Genomic DNA, 18,776 nt, shown 5'->3' on the forward strand with positions numbered 1-18,776 from the left:
TACCAGCTGGTCATATGGTTCTCTACCTAGGACATTAGAAGGAGACCAAAGCTGCCAGCGTTACTTTTTCCACGCAAAATTGGAAACACAAAGGCATACAACTATTTTGTGGTCCATTCACTTGCTGTACATATGCATATACATTTGTAGAGATGTGCATGCCCTCATGCATGCTGCTAGTACACCTTCAAGATATACAATAATGTTACCATAATCTGTTGTCACAGCTGATGGAGACAGCTACTCTGTAGTTGTTTCAGTGAGCAAGTGTGTCGAACATCCCAAATGAATGCCCTTTAGGGTTGTGAAGCATAGCAGAGCAGTGGTCAGTCACTGAGTGCAAGACAATAAAGGGGATCTACTGGGCAGAAAGGGAAAATGAGCTGGAAATGGCTTCAAACTTTCTTGAACTGTGCAGTCCTGTGCACCAGGCAATCTAGCAAGAAGGGTTCTGAAGAAGTCAGTGTTTAGGTGAAAGCACTTAACTGTGAATTGCAGTGGTTTTACCAAGAAAGGATTGTTTCTTTCTATGATAACTGTGAACTGAAGTGGTTTCTAACATTGTTGGATTAATTTGCTGTGGTCTTTGGCTTCTTGGTCAGTTGTTTGTTTTTTGATTGGATTTCTGTTCCAGTTATTTCTCAGCTTTTTGTGAAGAATTAATTGATGTACAGCTTGAATTACAGATCTGTATGCACCAAAGATACAAGCCTATGCACACATACACACACACACACACACACATGCACGCACACTCTCACACAAATATTGATCACTGGTGTTTCTGTCTTTAGGACATGCATATAACTCTGATTGTCCCCTCCATTACAGTTTACACAAGCATGCCTTGTGATGCCTTTTACAATATTCTAGAGTGTGGCTGCACTTTTAGAACCACTGGATGCTATATTCTGTACTGTGAATATACTCCACTCATTGCCCCTATGTCCAAAGTGCTAGCATATTACAGGTGTGCACAGAATGCTATACTTTGTAAAGTGAATATGCCCCCCTTCATTGTCCCCCATATCCAAAGATCCACCAAATTACAGGTGCACAGGATGATAGACTCTGTAGAGTGAATACACCTGTTTGATTGTCCATGTTTCCAAAGCTTTAACACATAACAAGTGCACAGAATGCTATACTGTGTACAGTGAATATACCCACCTCATTACTCCATGTCCAAAGCTGTATCACACTACAGGTACACAGAATGCTATAGTCTGTACAGTAAATATACCGACCTCATTGCACCTATGGCCAAAGCTGTATCACATTACAAATGCCCATGATGCTAGAGTCTGTACAGTCAATACACCCACCTCATTGTCCCAATATCCAAAGCTATATCACATTACAGGTATATAGAATGCTAGACTCTGTACAGTGAATGTACCCAACTCATTGCCCCTGTGCCAGTGCTCTGTCATGTTACAGGTGCACAGAATGCCGTAACATGTAGAGCAGCTCTACCCACTTCATTGCCTATGTCCAAAACTCAATCACATTACTGGTGCACAATGACAAACTGAGCAATATCTAACAAGCCAGAGTCATAGGTTTCTTCAGGGGCAAAGGTTACAGTGCTGTGGACTCCTACACTTCTGTCATACTTCCACTGTATATATATCTATAACTGTATGCAGATATGGGTACAGTTCAGTTTGTTGAATCACATAATACTGACAAAGTGAACTGATGTTTTTTTTTTTAAGTGTATGCTACCAAATGTCAGAAATTGTGATATTTAGAAATTGAGAATTTGCCTAGTGTGTGAGGTTTGCCTGAGTGCAGGTGAGTGGGGTTTTTAATTAATGCCAAAACTTTTGGATGTACCAAAAACTTTGACATTGGGGATTTAAGTGTATGCATAAGTATTTGCTGGTTAGGGTTAGAGCAAAAGCTAGGTAATGGAGTAGAATTAATGTTGTAGATGTGTATTGTATGTAAGTCCTATTTCAGAATGTCATGTGTAGGGGTACTGAAAGGAAAATAGTTTTTTGTAATGTACTGTGCATGGTTGGGGTTGGGGCAGTGACAGGTTAAGGGTTAGCACACACAAGTAAGGTAAGACATTAATGGATTAGCACACACAAGTAAGGTGAGACATTAATGGATAAAAACACAAATATGTGATGTATTTATTTGAATTTGTTAACCAGGGTAGAACACTGATCCACATGAGCATTTTTAGACTCTACCCATAAACATTATTTGGCTAAGTGTTAAGTTACAGAGTTGGCCAATGGAGGCTGAAGGAGGCAGAGCTTGGACTACATGAAACAACTTAACAGTTCATAGTCTTAATCCTTTGTGATAGCTGCTTTGCAAATCAATATATTTGTATGTATCAATCTCTAAATAGCTATATATAGATATACATATACATGCAAACACACACACACACACACACACACACACACACACACACACACACACACACACACACACACACACACACACACACACACAGATGTCCTCACACTAATAGTCATAGAAGTTTCTAGGCATGTAATGTGCCATTTGAAAGCTATGTTTCTACAGCACTTTTATGAGTTCTAGGGCAACAGGGAATACCACCTGCCCTTCTATGTACCCTCCCTTGTTTACTGTTCCACTACTGCACTATTACTGAAGCACTGAGTTTTCCTTGCTTTTTCAAACATATGTATTGAATTATCACTTGTGAACATTTCCAGACAAACATTCCAAATTTCCTGAACTACTGACATATATTGACAGTGGGCATAAGTATCTCCACCTTTGACTATGTGCTCATAGATGACAGCCCACTGGAATGTGGTTAGATATCATAGTGTGGTGTGCTAAAACTGTTGCTATCAAGTGCACATGCTCTACCATCTTTACTTCTATGAGTATTACACAGGACAAGGAGTCCTGAGTGGTACTGAAGAGGCATCACAAATTCCCACACATCTCTGAACTTGAGAGTTTGCACCACCCTTAGGACACTTCTCACATCTCTGATATTTGGCACTACCTTCCAATTTCCCATATGGAGAGTTACCTCTTCCTGAAAGACTACAAGCTTATTTGTTTTCTTTCTGAACTCCCTGTGTGTCAGTTCTGTTGGAAAACATATGCTACAGTCTTGATCTTGAGATCTGATGAAGGGTGCAGCTTTGTACCTGAAAGCACTTCTCTTTTAGTTTTAACACCCGTTTTTAGTTATTCATTTATTTAATTTTTGGTTTTAAGAACTCGAGTCCATAATATGTTTTAATTTTTTATGTGCCCTGCCTTGGTGGTTGAGATAACGTTCGCTATCCTGTGGTTTTATTTTTTACTTTATCCACCTTTAGTAGCCATGTTTTTATTCTTTGTAAATATTTATATATATATATATATATATATATATATATATATATATATATATATATATATATATATATACCAACTACACTGTCACACAGTAGGTTTCAGAGATTCAGTATTTGTTCTACTTTCCATCGAAGCATAATCCTTCAACAAACTTTCATGTTCCCCATTCCTTCAGTATCTGTTTTATTTCTCCAATTTCAGGGAATCATATAGATGAGGAAAATAATAGCAAAAGAAAAAAAAACTTTTATTCAAGAAAAGTATTAATGTAGCTTGCTCTGTGTTTTTAGGTGTGTGGCTTCTAATCTGATATAAAATGTAATTGATAATAAGTGGATAATTACTTAAGGGAATGTCAAACTGGCCAAAGCGCTAGGTGCACCCTCAGGGCCAGATTCTGTAAAGTTCATGGATTTTGGTGCATTATGCTGATCTCAGCACTGAATATATCACAATATACTCAGAATACCTCAGAGCACAATGGAGTATCACAGTAGCAATGGCACACTAAACAAATCCACAAGTGATCTGTAAGTTATGAGAAGTGAGTGTCAAAGCACATTGTACATTAACAAAGTTACAGAAAGATTATCACAATTCAAGCATCCTAATACTTATATTGACATATGTATGACATAATCCATCTAGTAAGGTTAAGGACAAGAATGGAATATAACTGACTCTGTTGTGATGCCAAAAAGAAAAAAATGGCAACTATCCCATTGTAAGCTGCACGGCATCCGTAATACATATTTTCAGAAATTTGTCCAGAAACATTACAGACAACTATGGATATTTCTGTAATTTATTCACTAACAAAAAATACTTGCTCCAAAGCTCCAATGCAGTTTCTAATACATATTATTAGCATTCTTTGCAGTAAGCTCAGTAACAACTACAGAGATATCCATAAGACATGTATTAATAAAATATGTCTGATTGCACTTAATGGTTTCTGAAGTAATCCATAACATTTCTAATAAAAAAAAAAAAATGAATACAGGCTAAGGGCAATCATGGACACATTGCCACAGCTAACATTTGCTAATAATGGGTTTGGGACTTGTGTGGGAAAAACAAGTAATACATACACTCAAGGAAAGTTGTTGTTTGTCTTTTTGGCTTTTCCCAGTAAGGGGTCACCACAGCGGAACTCCAGTCCGCTAATGATTGGCAGTAGATTTTTATGGTGCCGAGTTGCCAGCCCGATGCCCAACCTTCAGCGAAGGCACGCCCATTTAAGCATGTCTTTTGGAGGCCACTCAACCGCGGGGAGGACATGCAGATTCCACACAGAAGGCATTCCCCACACACTAGCTGAGAATTGAACGGGAGAACCTCTTGCTGTGAGGCAACAACGCAACTGATGTACCACCGCGGCTTCACATACACTCAACGAAAGTGGGAAACAGAAAAGAAGATGTGGGGTATGGATGACAAAAAAAGGACATATAAGAGGGATTTTGGAATAGAAAGATTTGAAGAAATGACCGAAGAGCATGGAAATTTTTTTTTTGGTGGGAATAGGCTCTTTTTCTTCTATTCTTAAAAAAAAAGATAAACCTAGGGAAAGAGGAGAAGAAGGCCATCACAGCAGGTAAGCAGGTATACCCTTAGAAGAAATATTACAACACAAGACAGACAAAGGTAGGAAAAAAAACAGAAAGGACAGTAAGTTACAGGCGGCACACTGCACAACACGGACAATAGAAACTTGTGAAACAGGGCGAGATGCATATCAGCCATGGCTAAATGCAGAAAAACATATCTCCCTATGCACTATCATGTTACAGCATGTTGCAAACTGTATGGTAGTCATACCTGGATGTGTATGACCATTGCTAGATGTGTGTTGGAAGGTAATACATTAGGATCACTGTACAAATTGGATAAATAAACACATATGCACCTAGTCTGGCAGCATTGCAGTTGTAAGCCAAGCAACATCAATGATGAGCAAATGCAGGTCTAACAATGCTAGATAACTCCAGCAGAGTACAGAACCAGACCTATGACCATGCATGTGAAAGTCAAACAACCAAGCTCAGTTCCAAACAGAAATACTGCAGAGAAGCAACAAAATGTCTGCTACATACAGAAGTAATATCTGCTACAGAAGTAGGTGTACATAACCCAAACAAATGTGTAATGGAATGCATATATGTTACACGCATATGCCATATCAGAGGCAACACACTGGAGTAAACATATATGTATGACTATCGGTGGCCTAAATGGAATGTACATGAAATCAAGGTCAATACATATACACACACATCAATGAAATGTAAGAATATTTACAAAAATGTAACACTACAGCTTAATAAATATAGTAGATTGTGCAGATGGATTTCACCAACATACACTGGTTAGCACACAAGTATAAGGAGAACAAGGATGTATTACAAGCAGTATCCAGTGACTTGTGTGCAGTTGCCCCCATCATAAAATGGCCATACATTTGACACATGTTCACCATGTTAAACTAATATGTGGCAATGGTCAATAACTGCAACAAAAGCAAACATATTTGAAAATATAATAGGGAAATATGAAGGTGGAAGGGAGGTGGACAACCTGGGCCCACATCAGGGAAAAGCAGTACAAGGTAAGTTGACACTGCAAATGCATGTGTACATCACAAGGGTGCTGAACAAGTTAAACCAAAATACATTTACGCAAATGGAAAATGTGTGTAATGTGGGCAGAATGATTGCTGATGTCCACATAACTGGACATGTAGGAAACACACATACACAGTACTGTGCAATCATGTAACATCAACATGAATAGGTAAAACATGAATAAATAAGAAGAATTTCAAGCACATACACATATACCGTCATGCAAATGTAAAAAAAAAACAAAAAAACAAACACAGGTGTATATCACCACCCTTCTCACTACTAAGCAGAGGACACTCCTGTGATCATCATTAAAACACATTAGTAGTAAGTCAGTGAATGCTCACATGTCAACGATACAGTTGTGGGTCAGTATGGATCCATTTGTGTACAGACAAATACACTATCAGTTAATGTGTACAACTATTTGTGAAGGGGTGAACTTATGTGAATAAATAATGGATGTGGAAATTAAGATACAGCAAACACTGCATAATGTACTGTTAAAGAACAAAATTAGCACTGTGCATAGGTTAATGCTACATTGCTGTTTGATGCAGTTAGAAAGGAGGACTGCTCATAGACATGATATTCCAAACACGGATCTTGTCTCCTGAACTTGACTGACTTCTTCGAATTAGTCTCCAGAGCCATGGATGAGGGTAAGGCGGTCCACACAGCCTATCTGGACCTCACCAAGGCCTTTGACACCATCCCCCACTCTGGAATCATAGATAAACTTACTATGCTTGGCATTAATCCCTACATCACTCGATGGGTTGCCAACTGGCTTACTGACAGAACCCACACTGTAAAAGTAGCTGACTCCAAATCCAGCTTCAGACAAGTGACAAGTGGAGTACCTCAGGGTTCAGTCCTGGGACAACTTTTGTTTGGCATCTACTTCTCTGAAGTACAGGCCAATACTAAGGGACTCTGGCTAACAAAGTTCGCAGATGACTGCAAACTGGGAGCCATTACTGAATATTCAAATGATGTGGATACTCTACAAAAGGGCCTTACAGAAACAGATGCTTGGTGCTAGAGCCATGGGCTCAAGCTCAATGTTAAGAAATGTATAGTTATCCCCTTTGGGAAAAAACATGTACCCATGAAGTACCACATAGGTGGCAGTACACTAAACACTGAAAGTGTGATAAGAGACTTAGGAACACAGGTGGACAGTGGTCTCACCTTCGATAACCACATCGCCACAACAGTCAGGAAACCCTTTTGTGTGACACACCTCATCACTAAGGGCTTTTCATCCAGAAAAAAGGAGGTTATTGTCTCACTATACTTATCCCTCATTAGACCCATTATAGAATACAACGCCCCATTTGGTATGTACCTCTCAAGACACCTGCAACAACTGGAAAGGCCGCAGAAATACCTCACTAAACGAATCACAGGTCTAAAGCAGATGCCCTATGCTGACCGCTTTAAAAAACTCCAGCTATACTCTGTCGCATATTGTCTACTCAGAGGTGATCTCTGCTTAACATACAAGGCCATGTCAAACCCAGAACTGTTGGACATGGTACACTTAAAGAAATCCCAGTCCCTCAGAGCCACATGCTCCAGGGATCTAAACCTTGTCATCACAATAAACAAAACATGCTGGAGGGATAGGTTCCTGACCCAGAGACTCCCCAGACTCTGGAATAGACTTCCCATACATGTCAAGCAGAGCGCCTCTTTGGCCTTCTTCAAAAGGAACCTTGACGATTGGATGGGAGAAAGGAAATTCACCCAGGGATCACATTAGTCACCCTGCTAGACAGAGGTCCAGGAAGTAAATAGTGTGGGAAGAAATAGCCAGGGAATTGTTATGGCTAGGCTTGTATAGGCCCTAGGGCCAATAACCTAGTACCAACCTATGAACCTATGAGAGAATGATGGGGAAATTATTCCAGGATATGGCACGGACAATGCTCGATTCATTCAGAGAGAGAGCGCATGAGATCATTCTTGAATCTCAGCCTCATCAACTTGGTCTCTCCCATCTGTAAGTATTGTCTGTCTGCTCCACTGGTGTTATGATGTCAACATGATGATTGCCATATAATTGATTGGACTGTATATGCACTCTTCTGCATACATACTATGTAGCTTGCATTTACTTTTGTTTCAATGTGTGAATGACACACATTAACAAATTATAGTTTCCTCCCACATTCAGCTATCCATGCATTATGGCAGATAACCTGCAGTTAATGCTGCAAGATGAAGCCTGTAAATATGTATTTTAGTGAATGCAAAAAACAGGTAACATATGTTGTCCATAGTCCAGCACTAACACTGTGGTATGCCTTGGAAATGTATATTGCCATATTATGTATGTGCAACAGAAGGACATGTCATTCCCCATATGTTTTGGATAACAGTTGTCATGGTGCCCCTCTGGCATGTGTTCATGGCTGTGTGCCATGGGTTGGCAATACTGATGCCAAGTGGGATCATATACAGGTATATCAGGTTCAGGCGCCTAGGCAGCGAGACATTTCCCTGTGGTACATTTGACTGGGGACATGTGGCTGAAGTGACATACAGCTGCAGAGAAATATGCTGTTTGCAAATTCCCTGTGGGCAAAGAGAAGCATACACTGCCATGCCCATAGCTTTAATAACCAAATGCACAGGGGGAAAACAATGTCCATGGTCTCCAAGGGAACATGAGACAGCAGGCAATTTGGCAGGCATCAGCAGCAGGCTGGCCAGAGGGCATGTCAGTGGCAGTAAAAATGCAGTGCACAATGGGCAATGCCTTTATAGTTGGAGTATGTGGACCACTACCCCCTTCACAGCATCTAGGGAACATTACCTAAAATGCATACTGAAGCATAAATGTGACTACAGTAGCCTGCAGGATTTCCTCCATGCTGTAGCACATGTTGTAGTTATATAAGTATGTACTGTACACTGAGCACAACACTCATTACTTCTCTTGCCGCCATGCATTTGGTGATTAAAGCTGTGAGCATAGCAGTGTGTGCTTCTCTTTGCCCACAGGAGATTTGCAAACAGCCATATTTCTCTGCAGCTGAATGTCACTTCAGCCATGTGTCCCCAGTCAAATGTACCACAGGGAAATGTCTCGCTGCCTAGGTGCCTGAACCCATGGACATGATTGAATACAGATATTACGAAAAAATAAAACTTTGAAAACAGATCTAGATAAAAAAGTATTAATGTAGTTTGGGTATTATGGAAGGAAAGAATTAATAAAATCATGTTTAATGGAAAATAGATATTGTCAATATTCCCCAAGTGATGTGGACGTCCTCCAAACGGGTCTTACCCAAACAAATGACTGGTACCAGAAACATGACCTCAAGCTGAATGACAAAAAATGCATCATCATCCCCTTTGGGGAGAGTGACATCCCTACATATTATCACATTAATAATGTCTTAAGTACACAATCAGTAGTGAGGGATTTAGGCACCCAGGTTGATAGGAACCTGACTTTTGACCACCATGTTGCTTCCATTGTATGGAAAGCTTGCTACATGGCCCACCTCATAAGTAAGGGTGTCTCATCCAGGGACAAAGAGGTCTTCTCTTATAAGGCCAATTATTGAGTACAATGCTCCCTTCAGCATGTACCTTGCAAAGCACATTCAGCAGCTGGAGGGACCACAGAGGTTCTTCACCAGGAGAATCCAGGGCCTCAATCATCTACCTTACACAGAGAGGCTAAAAGCTCTGTCACTCTACTCAGTTTCATACAGACTCCTCAGAGGTGACCTCTGTCTGGCATACAAAGCAATCTCAGACCCCGCCTTGATGGGACTGCTGCATATCCACAAGTCAAGCTCCACTCGAGCAACCTGTACGCGCAACCTCAACCTGGTCTGTGATATCAATAGGACTTGTTGACGGGACAGATTTGTGTCCCAGAGACTCCCCCATCTATGGAAAAGACTCCATCTCCACATCAAGCAGAGTACCTCATTATACCTTTTTAAGCACAACCTGCATAACTGGATGGGAAACAGAAAATACACCCCTGGTATTCCATCTGTGTCCCTGCTGGACAGAGGCTTTAGGTGCTGACTTGTCTAAACATGGGCTAAACTCTTGTCTAGGCTTATAAGGGCCTCAGGGCCAATAGTGTAGTAACCTCCTATGAAGCTCCTATGATCCTATATTAAAGAAAATTAGGTTATTGTTGTAGAACAAGGATTGGTGGGTAGATGTATAGAAATGGCAAATTCTGATGTGTAAAATTTGTAAATGAAAATGATACAAATTGATTGTTTAAGTTTGTAAATATGTATATATATATATATATGCACACACACACACACACACACACACACATATATATATATATATATATATATATATATATATATATATATATAGGATATAAAAAGTTTGCACACTCCTGTTTTTGTGAAATAAAAAAATGAGACCACACTAAATCATTTCAAAACTTTACCCACCTTTAACGTGACCTATATCCTGTACAATTCAATTGAAAAACAAACAAATCTGTTGGGGAGAAAATATAAAAAAAATTAAAAAGTACAATACGCTGGTTGCATAAGTGTGCATACCCTTAAACTAATACTTTGTTGTGTGCACACCCTTAAACTAATACTTTGTTGAAGCACCTTTTGATTTAATTACAGCATTCAGTCTTCTTGGGTAGGAGTCTATCAGCATGGCATATCTTGATTTGGCAATATTTGCCCACTCTTCCTTGCAAAAGTGCTCCAAATCTGTCTGATTGTGAGGGCATCTCTTGTGCACAGCCCTCTTCAGGTCACCCCACAGATTTTCTATTGGATTTAGGTCTGGGCTCTGGCTGGGCCATTCCAAAACTTTAATTTTCATCTGGTGAAGCCATTCTTTTGTTGATTGGGATATATGATTGGGGTCATTGTCATGTTGAAAGGTGAAATTCCTCTTCATCTTCAGCTTTCTAGCAGATGCCTGAAGGTTTTGGGCCAAAAGTGACTGGTATATGGAACTGTTCATAATTCCCTCCACCTTGACTAAAGGCCCAGTTCCAGCTGAAGAAAAGCAACCTCAAAATATGATTCTGCCACCACCATCCTTCACTGTGGGGATGGTGTTCTTTTGGTAATGTGAAGTGTTGCTTTTGTGCCAAACGTACCTCTTGAAATTCTGGCCAAAAAGTTCAACCTTAGTCTCATCAGACCATAACACATTTTCCCACATGCTTTTGGGAGACTTGTATTGTTTTGCAAATTTTAGCTGGTCCTGGATGTTTTTCTGTACAAGAAAAGGCTTCCATCTTGCAACCCTACCCCATAGTCCAGACATATGGGAAATATGGGAGATTGTTGTCACATGTAGTACACAACCAGTCCTTGCCAGAAATTCCTGCAGCTCCTTCAGTGTTGTTGTAGGACTCTTGGCAGCCTCCATGACCAGTTTTTGTCTTGTCTTTTCATCAGTTTTGGTGGGACGTCCAGTTGTTTGCAACGTCTCTGTTGTCCTATATTTTCTCCACTTTTTGATGACTGTCTTCACTGTGCTTCATAGTATATCCAAAGCTGTGGAAATTTTTTTGTACTCTTCTCCTGACTGATAACCTGTCAACAATGAGATCCCTTTGGTGCTTTGTAAGCTCTCTGCGAATCATGGCTTTTGCTGTAGCAGGCAACTGAGTAAATGTCAGGAAAATCCTACTAGGACAGCTGAAATTTATTTGGAGTTAATCAGAGTCTCTTTAATTGATGTAAAAAAAATATATATATATATATGTGTGTGTGTGTATATATATATATATATATATATATATACATGTATATATATATATATATATATATATATATATATATATATATATATATATATATATATATATATGGGTCCCCTTGACTTAATCGACACGCCGAAACACTCACGCTAGACCGACACGAAAAGACCGACGAGACAGATGATCGACAATGTGAAATCCCGACAGCCGAAACACCGACATGGGCAATGTGTGAGCGCGAGTCGGTAAGTGTGCGATAGTGAAGGATTTAGCGTTAGGGAGTGGACAGGTAAGTGTGAGATAGTGTGGGATTTAGGGTTAGGGTGCGGGAAAGGTGAGTGTGTGGTAGTGACGGACTTTAGGTGTAATGGCGGGTTAAGTGAGTTAGGGTTAGGGTGTGGGTAGGGTAAGTGTGCGATAGTGACGGAATGTAGGTTTAGTGGCGGGTTAAGTGAGTTAGGGTTAGGGTGTGGGTAGGGTAAGTGTGCGGTAGTGTCGGACCTTAGGGTTAGGGTTTGGGTTAGGGTTAGTGCATGTATAGTTGTGTGTTATGTGTAGTTTACGTTTTGTGTGTCGGTGTTTTGGGTGTCGGTGTTATGGTGTTCGGTTTTGTGAGTTGTCGGTTTTGTGCGTTTTCGGTGTTTTTGTGTCATTGTTTTGAGTGTCGGGTTTGTGGCGTGTAGGTGTTGTGATAGGGATCCATATATATATATATATATATATATATATATATATATATATATATAGAGAGAGAGAGAGAGAGAGAAAGAGATATGGATATATATGAATAAAGGACCCTTACTCTTTTTGATAAGTGCCATTGGATGTTTTACACCACCAGCTCTGTTTAATGTCTCCTGACAGGCAATGACAGGCACCTCATTTACACAATGGATGACAAACTGTAAAATGTAGGTACTATATTTTTATGGTTCCAGGGACACTTCAAGGTATGAAACATGGGAATGCTCTATCCTTGTGTATGCTGTTGAGAATGTATGCTCTAAATGACTCCATCTGAAGATTGTTACAGTAAATACAGGATGACAATTCCCATGCCCATAAATACTTTGCTTCCTGGCTGTGTGCAGAGCTGCCCAGAGGGGCTATGACATATGCTTGGTATCGTGTAAAAATCTACATCGTTTTTACCAGGCATGCTCGTCATGAAAATTGAGCAATTTAGAATGAATAAGGAGATGAGTCCTAAACAGTATAATCATTGTGCCCAGAGGGGTGAATCTACATGATAGAAGCAGGATGAGAATCACAAAACATTGTCAGAAAACAACTGTGAAAGGTGTTTGAATCTTGTCACCTGCTTTTGCTTAAAGTGCTCCTTCTGAGTAACATATCTGCTTATATAAGGTAAGTCCTACTTCTTACACGTTCGTTCAGTTGTAAAAGATTAACTTTGACTGCTTTTATATTTTAATGCCTGTGAGGCATGTTAGTTTGTCAGTAATGCTAAGATGTGACAAAAAACAAGTGTACTACAGGTAGTCAACTGCAGTATTGTTAAGGTTGATGGTAAAATCCCCCAGGCTCATATTTTGAGTAACTTCACTACCATTTTACTGATGTGTGCCATTCACCACATCCTTAGTAATAGCGTATTATAATGGTCACATGTAGTTCAGTTGCACTTCTGTATTTGTTTTGTAGGAAATATGTGCTCAGTACACATATCCTGTGTGACATTTGCTTAAAATTACGGGTGCATATATCAAACTTTCAAGCACAAATTCAGCATAATATACAGTGTAGCAGAATATGAGTTTTGTACGGATTTGTTAGGGCCATGCAATAAAAAGGCTGTTAATTCCCCTGTTTTCAATGCCATTTCTTATTGCTATCTACAGAGTCACTTTCCAAAAGCTGGTAGAGAGCCCCCGATGACTTCTTCTTTAATATTCCAACTCCTCTCTTAGCCTATTTGTTAACCAATCAGTGTTCCTTTTAGCCTGGTCTGTTTTTTATCTCCCACTTTTTCCTGCACTTCTTTTTACTTTTGATGTCTTCCTAGACTTCTGCATTCCTCCCACAGCTTTTCTTATGTACCATCTTTCCATACCTGGCTTGGCTGAATATCTGTTCTATAGTCCTTAAACATGCTGTTTTGACTCGCTACCATTCTTATTCACCTCCACCTTCTTGCTCTTCTTCCTGACGTGCTAGACCCCTGAGTAATTCCATTCACTCTTGTGCTTTCTATCCTGTCAATTTCCAGGTCTTCAGCCCTGTCTTTGTGGGCTTTAAAATGCCCCCTGACTACTGCTTGCAACTGATTGTGGCAACCAGTGGTTTATGCTGTGGGCTGACTATTTCACTGTGGATGACATTGCAGTTGCTGATTCTACTCCAGTGCCCTTTCCTTACTAGGAGGAAGTCTACCCGAGTTGCATGTTGGCTACACTTACATGTGATCTTGTGACTGCCTTTCTAGCTAACCTATGTGTTGTCCATCATCAAGCTATTTGCCAGTCAAAAGTATAAAATAGCTTTACCTCCTTTATTCCTGCTGCCACACGTGTGGACCCAGTCAGCCCAGATATGTGTGTTCAAATCCCCCATTACCAGCAACAAATCTTGTTGTTCTTTATCTAGTAGGTCCTACAACTGCTGCCTGAATGCACACTTTTCCTCACTATCACAAGCCTGCTGTGGGGCATAGGCTGAGATTATAGATGCTGCCCTATGTTTATACTAGAGCCTGATTGCCATGAGTCTGTCATATTCTGATGACATACCTTACTGTCTTCTGAAGTCTCTCCCTCACCACAATGCCCACACCATTTCTATACTGTCCTCCTCCTGAGAAGTAGACTCTGGATTCCAAGCCAAGTAGCTTTGCTGTACTGCCCCTTCATCTTATCTTCTGGATACTTAGGATGCCCAGTGTCATCCTTCCATCATGTCATCCACTTATAAGCTTCATCCTATCAGTGAGCCTGCATTGACTGTAGCATACCTTAGTTCATGATTGCCACGTTGATTGGTTTTATGCCGAGGTTTTGACTTAAAATAATTTTTCATCAGGTAGATTGCAAATGTTGGAAGTGTAATGGAGAAGAAAGAGATAACTGGGAACATGAATTTTGGGAGTAGAATTCCCTACAGAGTACTGTGTCAGAAATATTGGTTAAATAAATGGCTGTGATTAAGGAAATAATTATTTTGAGTGGCAACACTGGATCTGAACTAGACATAGCAAGGCGTTGTTAAGTTTAATTCTGTTTGCTGCCAACAAAGGCGATTATTAGAAAATGGACATCAAGGTCTAAACCAACTGTATTTGAAGTACTGAATATTATAAAAGAGCAAAAGAACTAGAAGAGGGATCTTTAGAAAAGGGAAGGAGCAAATTGTATAGAAGTAAATGGAAACTGTGGGAACAATGCATACAGAATAATGTTCAGGATATGGTGGAGTCTGGTTTAAGGGAAGGCAGGAATTGAGCAAATTATGTAATGATAGACTGATTATAGTTAGACGGAAAGAAAATACATGTGATATATAAATTATGTGAATGAAAAAAGGTTAATATAGTTTGTTTAATTTTCTGTTAATGTACGTTTGCCTATGTCTTAAGTGATAATGTAATAATAATAATAAAAAAGAAGGCCATTTTGTTTTGTCATCTTAGCATACATGGAGATAACCATTTTAATAAAGTTACTCATTAACATGTCATTATATGAACATTAGCATATACCATGCCAGACCATGCTGCTCAGCAGGGACATGTAATTTAGCTTCTGTTTTTGAATTCCTCAAACCCAGCGCATGGTTGCTCATTATATAAATGTCTTACCATAATGTGAAAGGTTTTCTGAATCCATCCTATATATCTTCTTATGCAAAACAACTTTCACATTTGTTCTTATAATTTTTAAGTTATTCATATGTTTGTTAAAACTTTCTTTTAAGTGAGGTACACAAGCATGGCATGCAGAGTATTAGTCCTATGCACATCAACAGCACTATGCCAAGGTGCTATACATTTCAAAGAGCAGTGCCAGAGAATGACAGTTTGGTTGCTGGGAAATACACATGAATGACATAAGTAACATTAGTGTGTATCTCTTTCCTTAGATGCATGCTGTGCTGGAAGTACGAGCTTGCTTAAGTAATGAAGTGCTGTCAAATGCAGCTTACCATACCTACCAAACTGCAAAACAAGACACTTAACAGGTAAGTAATACTACATTTTCATATGCAAGAAATAAAGGCCATGGATTGTACCTTCTAAATAATATTAAATGTACTAATTGTAGCAGCTTTACAATGGGAATTGGCAGTGCCAGAATTATTCCATAAATAACAGTATCCATACAGAACATACCTTCCTTACACCACTTTCAGTAGCAAGAGTAAATGTCCCACAACTGAACGGGTGTCAGGAACCTGAGCTAATTTGTGATGTGCAGGGCGTCATGGAAAGACCACTACCTCTGCCAAAAAAGGAGAACATGGCAGTGTCACTGCTGACAGCAGACACATTCCAAAGACCTGTGGAGGAGACCTGTGGAGGACCCTATTAGAATTTCATGTCTCAGTCTATTGGATACAGCAGCAGTTTCTAAACTTCATTCATCTGCAGGTCTAGAAGCAGATCAAGTAACCTTAGACGCAACCCAGCAGACCAGTGATGTGGCTTTTGTGTTGCCAGAAAACCATGTGCAGCCAAAATAATACACTGTACCCACATCATGATCCACGTACCCAGCACTGAGGACACTGCAGCATATGTAAACCAGCAATAGGAGCTCTAGGGCAGGGCAAAGGGGTGGCTGTCCTGGGTATAAGTAGTGCAGAAATGGAATTCATTTTGAAGATGTAGAACATCATCACTTTAGAAATGAAAAGAATGTCAGTAGTGCTGAGGTGCTGAAGCACTCTGTGTCTGGTATTGGATTGTTACAAGATGTTTGTATATTTATTGTAAACAGATTGTTTCAGTTTAGAGTAGGAAAGCCGTTTTTTTTTTTTTGGTTTTCAACTTTGAGAAGACATTTTTTAGTTCCTCAACTCAAAGCTGTGAGGCGCCATTCCAGGGAACTGCAGAAGGTTGCAAATGAGCTAGATATGGCTCTTAACAGTCTGTCATGCAGGTGCTGTATGACTATACAGTAAGTATACATGACATGTGCACATTTATTTATTCATTTATTTATTAAGCTCCACAAATGTTAGAACAGAAGATGCATATACATAGGTGAAAACTGACATCATAATACATTATAATGCAAATATACAGATTAATGCAGATATTAATACTCATATGACATAGAATAATACACATATACCATCAGTAAAGAAATAAGTACAATATATTTTAGCATTAAAATGAGCCGACGTTAAAAGTGGGAGAATTTTTAATCATTCATAAAGCAAATGTCAGAGTGGAAAAATCAAACAGTGGATAAGGAGGAGGAGAGGAACGTAGAGGAGAATAAAAAGTTAATATTTGTTAGAGGTAATAAGTGGAATAGATGTAGGAGTTAGCAGAAATAAGGATGGAAAGCAAGATTAAGTGTAAGGAAAATAAGAGGAAGAGAGAAATAAAGCAAAAGGAGAAATAGGATGTATATAGGTATTAGAGGAGTGGGACCTGGAATTATTCACCAGGAGAGCAGCAAGTACAAAGCCAGGAGTCAGTGAGGAATTATTTTAGTTGTGGCTGAAGTAAATGGATGCTATGTATTGCCTGACTGTTGCAGGAACTGTATTCAAGACTTTACTACACAGTGTGAGTACAGACTTTGACCACAGTTTTTCTAAGGCTTATAGATGTCAAGTAGATTTTTGTCAGGAGATTGACGGTGATGATTTGGAAGGTAGTTGTGGAGAACTGTGCTAATAGCTGAACAGGAAGTGAGATTATATATAATTTTATGTGTTAAGAGAACTGGGTATAATTTATCTAGTGGGATAATTATAACTAATTTAGATTTTCTTAGAGCAGAAAAATGATGTGTCTTGTGATATTTATTAACTACAAATCTAACCATCTTGTAATATTATTCTAGTTTAGATTTTAGGGTGGTCTGAAGTCAAAATGGAAGAGTGTGTTTTCTATAAATGCTTGTCACTATATGACTAAGATCTGATTTCTTAACCATGACATCTAAAAATTCAATCACTTCCCAGGAATTCTTAAACGTGAACCTTAGAAAACCTGTAGACTGATGTAGAAATTCTACAAACTGAGCTAAGGTCTCAAGTGATCCATCCCATAAAAGGAGGATATCATCAACAAACCTAGCATACCATAGGATGTGATGAGAAAATCCTGCAGCTTGTAACAACACATCTCTCTCCCATTGTACTAAGGCCAGGTTGGCGCAGCTGTTTGCACACGCTTTGCCCATTGCTACGCCAACCTTCTGTACATAAAACTGTTCCTCAAATAAAAAAAACATTATTTTCAAGTACAAGTTCTAGTAGGACACATATTAAATCTACCAACAGTAGAAAAACAGTGATTAATAATCATAAACTTTCTGACATTTTCTATGCCCCATACATTAGGAATGACAGTAAAAAGAGATTCTATGTCCATCGGCCACAAATAATTTCTGTAAGAAACTTCTAGTGTCTTTAAGAACTCACAACCATCTAAAAGAAAATGTAAATTCTTTTCAATAAAAATTGAGAGTGGCTCCATAACACAACCTTTCCCAGACAGTACTGGACGCATTGGTGGAGTGAGTGCATCTTTATGCACCTTCAGTAGACCATAAATTATGGGTACTAGAGGTTGTTTAACTTCAAAATACTCAAAAAGCATCTCATCAATCATGCCAGTCATAAGCATATCAAAGAGAAAAAATATTGACCATTCGCAGCCAGTTACAGAGCCCTTGACTAAGCAAGCTGGTAACTCTATGGATTCAGTACTGTCTTCCTCTTTGGGAGGAGCTGTCACCACAGCATCAACTGAGCATGCGCACATGCTCGCAACCAGTCCTGAACAGCCTCGGCATGATGGTAATGAAGAGAAAATGCCAACAGGACACCTGCACAAGAAAAGAAAGTCTAATGTTGAGGAATCCAGGAGCTTTTCT

The sequence above is a fragment of the Protopterus annectens genome, chromosome 11.part0, assembly GCF_019279795.1.
Source record: "Protopterus annectens isolate FY-2018-M chromosome 11.part0, PAN1.0, whole genome shotgun sequence".
In the NCBI taxonomy this organism is placed as follows: Eukaryota; Metazoa; Chordata; order Ceratodontiformes; family Protopteridae; genus Protopterus; species Protopterus annectens.